Raw genomic sequence first — 12,722 nt, 5'->3', positions numbered from 1 at the left:
GCTTTACTGAAGTGCAGGTAGACATCATCCACAGCCTTGCCCTCATCCACTAAGCAGGTCACTTTGTCATAGAAGGAGATCAGGCTGGTCAAGCAGGACCTGACTTTCCCAAACCCATGTTGGCTGGGCCTGATTCCTGAGTTGTGCCACCTGTTCTGTATGATGGCAAGGTGGATTGTTCCATGACCTTTCCTGGCACTGAGGTCAGGTTGATGGGCCTGTAGTTCCCCAGATCCTCCTTCCAGCCCTTTTTGTAGATGGGTGTCACACTGGCTAACCTCCAGTCACCTGGGACCTCTCTGGCTAGCCAGGACTGCTGATAAATGATGGAAAGGGGCTTGGTGAGCTCTTCCGCCAGCTTTCTCGGTGTTCTTGGGTGGATCCCATCCATCCCCACAGATGTGGGAGTGTCTAAGTGGTGTGGGAGGTCACTGAGCATTCCCTCCTGCTTTATGGGGCTTTGTTGTGTTCCCTGTCCCTGTCTTCCAGCTCAGGGGACTGAATACCCTGAGGACAACTGGTCTTGCTGTTAAAGACTGAGGCAAAGAAGGCATTAAGTACCTCAGCCTCTACCTCGCTCCTGTAGTGATCCTCAGCTCCAGAGCCCATCTTTCAGAGCAGTTTGCCTCAAAGCCTTCACTGAAATGATGGATTCAATGGATTTTGAGTGGCCCCCATCCCTCCTGGTTCTGCTGGTGCTGAAGCAGAGCTGCCTCTCCTCAGAGCTCTAATGCTGCTGACTTGGGAACTGGAGTGCCTCTCTCAGCACTAAATTCAAGAGTTTGCTGGTTTAGGAAATGAAGTCATCCCCTCCTTTCATTATTTACTTATTTTCCCCTGGGGGAATAAGCAGGGGCTGGTATTGACCTGGCTTTTAATACAGCTTTCAGAGTCGTGTGCCTGCCACTGGCCATGGAAACAAACTAATGGACCGAGAGGGAAGGACTTTGCGTGCGAGGACACGGGCATTCAGGACACAGGCTGGGGTGGTGGCCTCCAGGAGAGGGGGAACCCTCATGGCTGGGCACCCCCTCACTGATATACAGCATCCTTTGGAGGCGGGTGGCAGTGCTTGGTGGGGATGAAGTGTCCCCTTAGGTCTTGGGAGACTCATCAGTCACACTCATCAGTGTGCAGAGATGCCAGGCAAAGGTGGTGCACCAGGGCCATGGGCACTCACAGCTGGAGTGGTTGGGGCAGCACACAGGTCAGCACTGCCACCCCTCCCTTTACCTGGGGGCCTCTTGTAGGAAAAATGGGACAAGATTGCAATCCATCTGAGGGAACAAGCATCATTCAGCCATACTGGTTCCAGTCCCCTCCATATGTCTGAACCTGCTGGATGTTTTCATGTCATGTTTGGCATCACGGTGGAGAAGACAGTGAGGCATTGAAAAATTCCCAGCTAAATCCCTGCTGTTCATAATAAAATTGCAAGAAAGCTTTCAGTGCTGTCAGATCATTAGAGAGGGGAGAGAGAAGGGGGTGGAGGGAAGGGGACAGAGGGAAGGAGAGGAACAGCCAGTGCAGGAAAACAGGGGTGGTGAGCAATTTTCTGCCTATCAGACACTCCTCGTGCAGCTGTGCTGCGGGAGCCACACACAGCCCCTCCAACAATGTGGTGCAGCCACTCCAGTGTCAGTTCCTGCAAGCTGCACGTGTGCCCACAGGGTTTGCTGATACACAGCAGCAGGACATCCTTCTGCACAGGTGCTTCTGCACCTGCACACTGGAATCCCAGAGGACTCGTGCCCAAGTACACACTGCAGGTGTCTACATGTGCATGCCACACGTGGGGGCATAATTCATCCTACATCACAACTTCATCCCACAAACACCCAAGCACATTCACAAAAATGCCACACAGCAGTGTCTCAACAAGTGCCTCTCTGGCCGTGTGCTGGGGACTCCTTTACACAGCCTGTGAAAATCCACCGGGAGAATCCATCCTGGAAAACTATTTGCTGCAGAGAAGGCTTGACATTTTTAAGGATTCTGCAAAGAAGCTGTCCAGGCCATGCATAACTGTAAACACACCAGGTATTTCACCTTTTGCACACAGTGTGTGGAGCATCAGGTAGGTGATACCTCCTTGCACTGTGCTCTCCAGAGAAGATACCTTTAATGCATGAGAGGGCATGATGTCCCTGGGGTCCTTCCCTCCTCCAGGATCTCATGGAGGGACTGCTTCCCTAAGTCCTGCCTCCAATCACGAGGGACTGGCAGCTTGCTTTTCAGGAGGAAGACACTGCTTCTTTGTTCATTCAACCACAATCTATATTTCTTTCCTGTCTTACTTCTGAACATCTTACTTGGCTCATTATTGAAAGCTATTCAAATACCAGAAAGATAATGGGGAGAGGAAGGACTTTTTCCCTATGAATAAGATCCAGGCACTGGTTCAGATCCTCCACCCCATGACAACTAACCACACTCTTGTCACTCTTGCCAGCTCTCAAATGAATGTTGTTGTTTGGAATGACACTTGAGAAACTTGTTTCATGTTTTATTTTTGGTGACACTTTTGGACAACCCTTTTGAAAAGAAATCATCATTGGCACCTTTCAAACTCACACAAAACTTGCTCAGCAAAACGTTTTGATACACACTGCAACTAAAAATATTTTTAAGAAACACAACAATAATCTCAATTGAGGAGAAAATAGGTTTGGATTTCCATGATTAGGAAATGGTGCTGAAAATGTCTGTGCTTCTGAACAAACATGTTAGGTTTCAAACAGCTTGGTTTTGTCCAAGTTTTGCCCAGAAGTGGATAGGGTACATGGCACTGCCACAGCAGCTGTGCACAGGCTCATGACCTCTGCAAGAATGCCTCCTCTGTGTTCTTTGAGCTTAAACAGCCTTCTTTGCCTTTGCAGAAGGACCTCTTGCAGCTTTTGGACCAGCAATACTGAGTGGCCGTGGTTTTAAGTGTCACAAAAAAAAAAAAAAAACAAAACAAAAACAAACAAACAAACAAACAAACAAACAAAACAAAACAAAAAAACCCAAAAAACCTCTTACCTTCCCAGGCCATTAAGGGCTTGCCCCGCGAAGTCAATGGGACTTTGGCATTGCCCGTGGTAAGAGCAGAGCTGGGCCCTAATGGAGCATCACTATTGGAAAAGCCCGCAGGGCCCGGCCCTGCGCTAAATCCGCAAAGCTGGGATGGGCTGTTGCTGCATGCGCAGGAGGGAGAGAGGAGGGAATGCAGCCTGCTGGGATGCTGAGAACGTGGCGTGCTGCAGGGCAGCTGGGGCAGCCTCGCTGGTGCAGCCAGAGGGGGACAGCAGAGGGATGGGGAAGCCGGTGAGCCGGTCTCTGTTCGCAGCTGCCTGCGACACGGGAGCCCGCGGCCGGGGATGTCACACCAGCAGAGCTGAGATGGCAGCCAGCCCTCGGAAGGGCTGCACGGGCTTCTCCTCCTGCCATGGTCCACAAGGTGGGGGTCCTGCCCCCGCCAGCCCCGGTGTGCTCCCGCCGGCAGGACGCGGCGCAGGGAGGCTGAGCGGCGCGGCGAGGCTGGGGAAGCCCGGCTATTGCCGGCCGCAGAGCACCATCTAGAGATGAAAGCAAGGCTGGCAGCCCCGCGGGGCCCCGCGTCGCAGAATCTCTTAGGCTGGAAAAGACCTCCGAGGTCACCGAGTGCAGCCCTAACCCAGCACTGCCACGTCCACTACTAAACCGCGTCCCTAGGCACCATATCTACACATCTTTTAAACACTTCTGGGGATGGCGACCTCTCCACTTCCCTGAAAAGCCTGCTCCAGTGCTTGGCAGCACTTTCAGTGAAAAAACTTTCCTAATATCCAAACTGAACCTTCCCTGGTGCAACTTGAGGCCATTTCCTCTTGTCCTATTGCTTGTTATTTGGGAGGAAAGGCCAGCTCCCCTTGCTACAACCTCCTTTCAGGTAGCTGTAGAGAGTGAAAAGGTCACCCCAGAGCCTCCTTTTCTCCAGGCTAAACAACCCTGCCTCCCTCAGATGCTCCCCATAAGACTTGTGCTCATCCACACAGATCCCAGCATCCTTGCAGCTCCTGACTCCCCAGGCTCACCCAGTGCTGGGGGGACACTGTGGGGTTGGGCTGGGGCTGAGGCCGACTCTCCAGGCAGTGCCATGGGGCACAAGTGAGGTTTGGGAGAGGAAATGTTTGATCTGCAGTGAAAGTAGGCTCTGAGAGGACCAGCACCCACCACCAATGCTGCAATAAAAGTCAGCCCTCCTGACAGCCAGGCCATTGCTTTCACAGAGGGGGCACTGACTGAAAACAGCTCAGATATGTGCTACCACTTTGATTTCTTGTTGGAGACAAATCTGCAAAGCTATGCCAGCTCTGAGAAGTTAGACAGAGATGACCTTTGTTCAGAGTCAGGTCCTTCTGGTTGCTGCATTGCTGTCTGCTTGTCCTTCAGTTGTTTCTCAGCTCTGACTGGTTGCATGTGCTCAATGTATAAAATTTGCTCCCTTTTTTTCCTATTATTCAGTCACGTGATAGGACATGTCCAGCCCGCCTCTCCCATGCCACAGGTGGGAGGGCAGCATTCTTGGATGGTGGGACAGGGGCAGTGAAGCTGCATGGAAGATATGTCCTTGTCAGCATGAGGGCTGTCAGGTAGAAGGCTTGCAAAAGTCAGTGGGCTGCCGGTACAATGCTTTCCTTTGACCACATCCCCTCCAGAAGGGAAAATTTAATGTGAGTAATGTCTCTGCTTCCTGGGCAGCCTGGGCATGTGGACCCCAAGTGACTCACTGTCCATGTCAGGTCAGCCTGGAAAGAGGAAAAGTGGAGCAATGTGATTCCACTGCCCTGATGTCTGTGAAGAAACTCAGGATGGACACAAACACTATTCTGAAATAGTCTCTGCGACACAAGATATTTGAGCTTTAAAAGTTTTTTTTTGGTTTCTGAAATTAGCCAGATTATTTTGGTGCTGGCCCCAGATTTGAAATAGCAAGTCTTGAAACCTGGGACCTGCCAATATTTGGGTCCCTGGCTGTAGTGCATTGATAGAGTTGTTTGAATGTCCCAGCAGTACAGTCACTGAAAGAGTCAGTGAGGGTCTGTGGACCACAAAGCCTTGTTACAGAAGCGGTATATGAGCAAGAGAATACGGAGCTCGAAATTGCTCCTGACAGGTGATTAGGTGCTCACAGAGCAACAGCCTCTGAGTGTCTACCAGGGGCCTGGCACAGGCCTGCACACCACTTCTGGGCTACTGAAGAGAGGAGGAAGCTGATACAGGAACTCCAGAGAAGACTTTGAATGTGTTTATAACATGACCTGCAGTCTCCACATGCTTCTCTCAGGGATAAGACAATGAATCAGTAGGAGAGTGGGTGCGAGCACATGACAGGCAATGCAGACCTATAGCAGAACACTTGGTACCACACAGAATGATCTGATTAAATGCAAGCAGAGTGGAGCCATCCTTGAGCTCCAGGCTGCTGGGTTACACCATGTGCCTTTGCTTTCTGGGATACAGTGTCATGCTCACTAGCAATGAGGCTGCCTTGAATAGAGAAACTTATGTGACCCCCTTGAGTGTTGTGTGAGGCTGTAGGAAAAGCAGGGAAGAGCTGCAGTGTAAACCAGTGCCGGAGCAGAGAGCTGCAGACATGGGGTGACTGGCTGCAGGGTGGCAGGGCTAAATAACAGGGTGACCTGGAGTGTCCAAAGAGCCAGCAGTGATCAGCAAGCCAGCGGGTGCCGATGGGACAGAGCAGCGCGAGGTCGGTGGAGGAAGCAAGTCGGGGTGACAGCAGCTGGCCGGGGCTGCTGCAGAGGAGGTACAAGGTGTGTTGGTAGAGCTGTACTGGCCAGATGGAGCTACATGCTCCCCGCTGCTCTGCTTGAGACAGCTCTCCTGCAGCACTCAGATGGTCTCATGAGCTCAAAATACATTGTCAACTGTTAGAATGTAAGAGCCATTTGTGAAAAGCGTGGGATTTTCTGACTCCTTGTAAATATTTGATGATTTGTCCTATGGAGAAGCCTCCAGAGTCCTCATGTCCTCCATGGCTCCGTTTTGCTTGTTGCTGCAGTCACAAGAGAAGGGATGGCTTCTGTTCTCAGAGAGAAAGCAAGCACAGGGGGACAGAAGCAGCTGACAGCAAGGCAAAGTGACTTTCCCAAGATCCTGAAGCAGTCAGTGGCTAAAGGACAGATTTAACCTTCCATTATGGGTTAACCTGTCACCTCCCTGAACAGCTAAAGAAGGACATTTCAAGTGGTAAATGAACCAGGAGCAGTTCCTAGACTGTCTCTGCCTATCCTGTGTCCGCAGCCGCAGCAAAGATGGTGCCAGGACACTTCACTTCCCTAGGTACACACACAACACCCATCACCTTTGTACCAGTGCCTACATTTCCAAGCAGTAGTTCTGACAGACCAGGTGCTGTGCATATTCCCATCTCAGACACCCCTGGCCTCTAGGAGCCGTTGGGCCTCAGAGCTTCCTCAAAAATAGCCTACATGTCGCCTTACAGATACTAAAGATCACCTTCTGGAAGTGAATAGGAGGCCATGGGAGGCTCAGATGAGCAAGTCTTGCAGTCCCTGATGAGCAATGGCACAATCTGAGGCAGAAATAAAAATCCACAACCTCAGTCCTCACAGGGAATGAGTCCCAGCTGCCTCTCGTCCTTCGCTGTGTGGGACGGGTGGTGAGATGGCCTTTTGTTAATCGGTGCCCTGTGCCTGGTGTTCAGCTGGCGAGGACAGACTGTCCCTTCCAGAGAAACCCCTTGCATAAGAATTAAAGAGGAGCTGGACTGAGATGCTGAACTAATCCACCAGGGCATGTCGAGAAGACGCATTTTAAGCCATTCTCCCTGCCCTCCCGCCTTCCAGTGCATTGTTTATCTCTGCTGTCCCTCCCACAGCAGTACGTGAATTATTCTGACTGGGCCAGCCGCTTTCATAACCGCCTGCGCTCTGTCCCGTCCCCTCAGCCCCAGAGCCTGCCTGCCTGGGAGGTGCTCATCCATGGGAGGCTTTTTAACTACAGCCGCTTTGCGCTGCCGTGAACAGCGAGCCCACGCAGACACCGCTCCCCGCTGCCCTCAGCGCCTGCTGCGTGTGCTGCACACACATTTCACCACTACGGCTACATGTTCACTCCCCTGGCACACACACACACACACACAGTCCCACCTCAGGGACACCACAGGCTCCTCGCCAGCCCTCTTTGCTCCTCCGATGCTCAGTGAGTTCCCTGGGGTGCACAAAACTGGCACAGTTGTCACAGGCATTGGGAGCTACTGCTCCCCAGCCATGCTGTGCTCCTCACCCACTGTCCATCACATCTGTAGGATACCTTGTCTCCCTTGAGCTGCACCCTTCACACAGGATTCAGGCTTGCAGTTGCCACGGACACACGTGTGCATAGCGCAGACACATCTGGCACTCGCCAGACACAAGCTACACACAAATGGGGCCCTGGGCAACAGAGCATTGAAGGAAAATTCGGTTTGAAAGAGACCCCAGGACAGCTCTAGTCTGACTTCCTGCTTAAAGCAGGGTCAGCAAAGAGGTCAAATAAGGTTGCTTGGAGTTTTATTTGATCTTATAAACTACTAGGATGGAGACTGTACAGCCTCTCTGGGCAACTTTTTCCCACACTTGACTGCCTTTGAGGACAGAAAGGTCTTCTTTGTATCCAAGCTGGACCTTTCTTCTTTAAACTTATGTTCCTTGTCTCTCTTCCTCCCACGAAGCACCACTGTGAAGAGCTTGGCCCTGTATTTTACCAAGACTCACAAATCCTTTCCCACACAGCTGTTCCGCATCTATCAGGTCCCCAGCCCACATCGTTGCCAGAGCCTCTTCCTTGCCAGGTTCAAGGCTGCTCATTTGCCCTTGCTGAACTCCCAGGGTTCCTGCAGGTCCATCCCTCCAGCCTGCTTACATCCCTCTGATGTCCCCTCAGGCATGTTGACTTGTTTCCCCTCCAATTAAGTGTCACCTGAAAGTGAGACTTGGTGGAAGTGCACCCCATCACCTTCTCCAGGTCATCAATAACCATGTTAAACAGAAGAGGTCCCAGGAGAGCCCCCTGAGGCATCCCACTCGGTACCAGCCTCTAGGTAGAATACAACCCATTAACAATTAACTACTCCCTGTTCCTGACCAAACAAATACTTTTTGTGTCCATCTGCTTGTCCACCTATTGAGACAATACCATCTTTACTTGGATATCAGAACATTGGGAGACGGTGTTGAAAGCCTGGCTGAATTGGAAATAAATTATTTCCACTACTCTCTCCTCACCCATAAGACCAATCTTTTTATCAAAGAAGGTGATAGGGTTGTTCAGGCAGACATGGTGCCTCCCCTGTGGCCCTTCATTTTGCCCAGACTGCTGGGCCAGGCTCTCCCACCATCCTGTAGGCACTCAGCTGCCTTGGTGCCCAGAGAGCACTCAACATGCAGGAGTGCAGGATGAGGTTACACATCTTCAAGTAAGATCCTGCTGAATCAGCCCCGAGTCCAGCTCCTCCCAAGGAACCTTGGCCCTGTCTTGTGGTTCTCTGATACGTCTGCCCTGGCCTGACACAGCTCTGAGAGTGCACCTAAATATTCCTTTTTGTTAGTGTCTTTTCCCCATTAGCTCCACCTTTTTTTTTTATTTTTTTTTTCCACCAAAGCAAGCCAGCAGGGGTGTAATAAAGAGAGTCAGTTGCAAACTGACAGAGGCTGGGAATACCATGAGGATAAAAAAGGCAAGGCTATATGGAAAAAAGCAATAAATGCACTTAATTACAGGTGTGGCCAGGAACAACTCCTATTATTAAGGTTGCCAACACTTCCCCTCTCAAGACCCTGTTTTCACTTGCTTGTATTTTGTCAAAGTTTCACCACTGGAGCAGAAATTTTCCATAGAAAGTGATTGTCTCAGCTGGAATTGGGAACATTTTGAAAATGTGGACCCACTACTAGTTTTCCTGGGCTAGATTATGTATATATATAGCCCAAGGGACAAAAACTGCAGAACTTCTGGGCTTTCAAGCAAGGGCTTGTCCTTGGGCAGGACATCAGTTTTTGTGTCATGGAGGCTGTGTTTTGCCAGCTCCATGAAGCACTACTGTTCTCCCCCACCAGCACGGACAAATTACACGGTTTAGTTAAACATGGAAAGAAGACTTGTCACAGCTTCACAGCTACAAGCTTTTCAACTTTTGCTAACCTGCCCAACCCTTTTGGTTTCTGAGGCTGTTATGACAGCATATGGGCTTTCCCAGGGTGGAGCACTGCAGGGGGAAACTGGGAGGGCTCTCCCTTCTGGAGCTGCTGTTATGCGTCATGCACCGTTTGCATCTCTCAGTGCTTTCCTCTGCCCTGTGCTCCTAGCCACCTCTCTTTCGCCTTTTGGGAAGCCTGGTGGATAAAACTCCCTGATTTGAATACAGAAGGAATGAAACTCAAGGGAGAGAAACAAAAATCTGGGGAACAGCAAATGAAACTGGGAGGCAGATGAGATCACAAGCTGCAGGGAAGTCCTGGGTCATTTGGGAAAGGGGCTATTGCCATATTACAGCCATATCAGCTTGTGTTTCTGGGACTGGAGATTTCTCCAGTGTCCAAACAAGGGTCTTTTCCCAAGTCTTCCTCCCAACTCTTAATGTTCCTGTGCTGTTACCCCAAATGCGACCCAACAGCACGTCACCTCTTGCTAGTCCTGCTCCTTGTTGAGGACAAAAGGCAATTGCTGCTCCCTGTTATATCAGAATACACATTTCTCATCACTGAGAAATGTCATCACCAAGGCTGGTTGTACAGCTGTCCTTCAATGTCCTTGTGCATATGAATTACAGTCGAGTCTTTAATTATGTGGCCACAGATTTATTTTCCACAGGACACCTGCAGCCCACAGGTTAGATGGTGTTCTGGATGAGTCTGGGCTGTGTCACGAAGATGGCTCTTTGCAGGGACTCAGCATCATCTTTCTGTTGTGTTCTTTTTTTTTTTTTTTTTCCCAAAAGTGTGAAGAGAAAAGAGTGACTCATTGCTGAGGCAGTTGTGTGCTGGCCTGGATCCTTGCCCTTGCTGCGGATTTCCTACCTGATGCTGAGCGAGTCATTTACAGCAATCTTTTCAGAGGTAGCTATTAGCTATGTTTTATTTATTTTGGCATTTTGCTTTGTTTTTAGCCTTGTGCTATCCTGGGATCCTGATGTCTCATTTGCAGGAGTATTTATTGCACCCTGCTGCATGCGAAGGGGGACATGTACCTGACTCTAGAAAATGCTTTAAACTGCAGAGCGCTCTGGTAAAGTGCTCAGATCAGCATCCCCACCTTGCAGGCTGCCTTTGACCTTCCCTCCAGGAATGCTGGATCTTCTCTAAAATGCTGCTGTATCGCTCAGCATGAGTATTGAAAAGGCAAATCTATTATTATTTGTAAAGTACTGAGAAACTAGGTGTATGTTGTGTAAAAGAGGCTCTATGAACATCGATCACTGTTTCTGGAGTGGGGGCTGCACGTTCTGAATGAGCTGTGAGTCAATGCTTTGAAGAACTCTGGCAGCCCTGTTGGACGTGTCAAGCCACAGGTACCTTCCTGCTCAGGTACCTTTGCTCTTGAATTGCAGATGGAAATGTGTTTGTTCTTGCTTCTCATCTCTTCTTACTTTCACTGGCCTTGCAGAAGTAGAACCTCAGCACAATGTCAAAGTTTTGTCTGCTCTTTCCCTGATTGCTCACACTTCCCTAGCACACGCAAGTGTCTCTGTGGCAAAATGACCATGGTCTTCAAAGCAGTTTGTCCTTCTCTAGAGAATGGGTGAAATGGGATTCTGCTCTTTGTTGATCAGGCAGAGCTGCCAAACACAACCTGGCAGTTCTCTGAGCTCTGCTAGGTCACTGGAGCTCAGCTTTCCCTTGAGTTTTACTAGGTGCTATGAATATCATCTACCGTGACTCTGGAAGGCCACCCACCCAGCCGTGACACTGTGAATAAACAGCACAACTCTAGCCCTTCTTTTCTTTTCCTACCTGAGGAATGACATCATGGGCAGTGGAGAGGCTGGCTGGGTGTCCAGTGAGGTGTAGCCCCCTTGGATACACCCGCCCACAAGATTCTGCTCAGGACATGTTGCCGTGGGCTCCCTCTACAGCGCTGCAATGAGAGCACTGGGGACAGCCCAAAGACCGTTGTGTGTGAATAGGACAGCAGCCAAATGTAGCCCATCTTCTCCTTGCCTGCCTTCAGCAGCAGCACTCCCTGTAGCATCTCAGGGTGCTTTGACCACGTCTGAATCCTGTGAAGGTAGCCACGAGGTGTCACAGGTACAGGGTCCCCAGTTTCTGAGCTGAGGGGCTTGGACTCCCTTCCATGCTCTTGCACTCAAAGATCCTTTCCAGGCAAAGCAGGCAATCAGGACAAGGTGAGGCCTCCTGGGGCCTCATCCAGGAATGTGTGAGCTGCGTCTCACCACTGGGGTCTGGGGGATTAGACAGCCTTCCAGGTGCTGTTGTCTGAACAGAGCCTTAGTGTACCTTGGTTGGTGCCTAGCACAGTGCTAACCTGAGGGGGTGTTCCTCTTTGGAGAGGTACACAGAGGAAAAAAGGTGCCGCAGCTACCCACCACTTTGATCACTGGGAGGAAAGGAGAAGGCCCAGCAGAGTTTGTGAGCATGGATTCTGCTTGTTCCTCGAATTTATTCCCTCCCCAACCCAACCCCGGCTGGCCTCTCTCTAGTTGGGATCCTGCTACTTGTGTCATATAGAACAACTTCCTTTTCCAGAGACTGGGGCAGAAGTTACCCGTTGCACTGCTGGAGCAATGACATCCCTGATGGAAACAGGGTCCCTGCAGTACTGGCTGCTACATGCATAGCCAAAATCAGCAGCCGCTGGCCCAGGCTCCCTAATAAAAATTACTCCATGAGAAGAGGTGTAACTAGGCAATGCTTGGAGAGAGGTGGGTGTTAATAGATCACATGGCTACCCAGCACTAAAAGCTTGATTACAATTCAATTAAGGGAATGTTTCTAATTAAAGAGTTCTTATTTTAAGCTGTCAATGATTAAAATAAAGGTAGCTGAAGTGTCCGTACACACTCCAATTTCATCCCCAAGGGCTGCATCTACATTGGGGATTTCTTCAAATTCCCTCCCGCTGCCTCAGTCAGCAATAAGGGGGGAGTTGGTATGGCCACTGTCCTCCCAGACCTTGTACCTGCTGGCCAAGCAGTGTCACCCCAAACTCTGCTCCCACGAGGCATGCTGAGAGCTGCTTCTCCTGGATGCTGATTCAGATCCATCCTTCCCAGCTCTGTATCAGAGCCCTCCTCTCCCAGTGCCTCTATGAGACTGCCACTTGCAGCAAAGTCACGAGTGGTGCTAGGCTTTGGCAAATCCCTTCTCTGCTGATGTGAACCCACCCAGGGAAGGAGAGCAACCCTCGGCTGGATCCAGCAGTGGCTGCATACTATTACCTGCCTTCCCATCTGCTCACTGTTACATAAGCTGTGAAAAAACAGAGGCTCAATGGAGCATGTGTAAGGAAATGTCATTACTACGAAAAACTCAATTAAATTTTAAATTCTCCAAGTGCAGGCAAAGTTCTGTAATAAAGCAGGCCCAGCAGTGGGAGAAGGAAGCAGTACTGGTTCCCAAAGGCTTGCATGAAAGAGGAACAATTCCCAGGTCTCAGTGGACTGTCAAGTCAGCACGGGCACTGACTGGCAGTGGCATTCAGAAGGTTGCAGCTCCCCA

Source organism: Anomalospiza imberbis, chromosome 5, assembly GCF_031753505.1.
Source record: "Anomalospiza imberbis isolate Cuckoo-Finch-1a 21T00152 chromosome 5, ASM3175350v1, whole genome shotgun sequence".
Classification (NCBI taxonomy): Eukaryota; Metazoa; Chordata; class Aves; order Passeriformes; family Viduidae; genus Anomalospiza; species Anomalospiza imberbis.
This window is presented reverse-complemented; position numbering follows the sequence as displayed.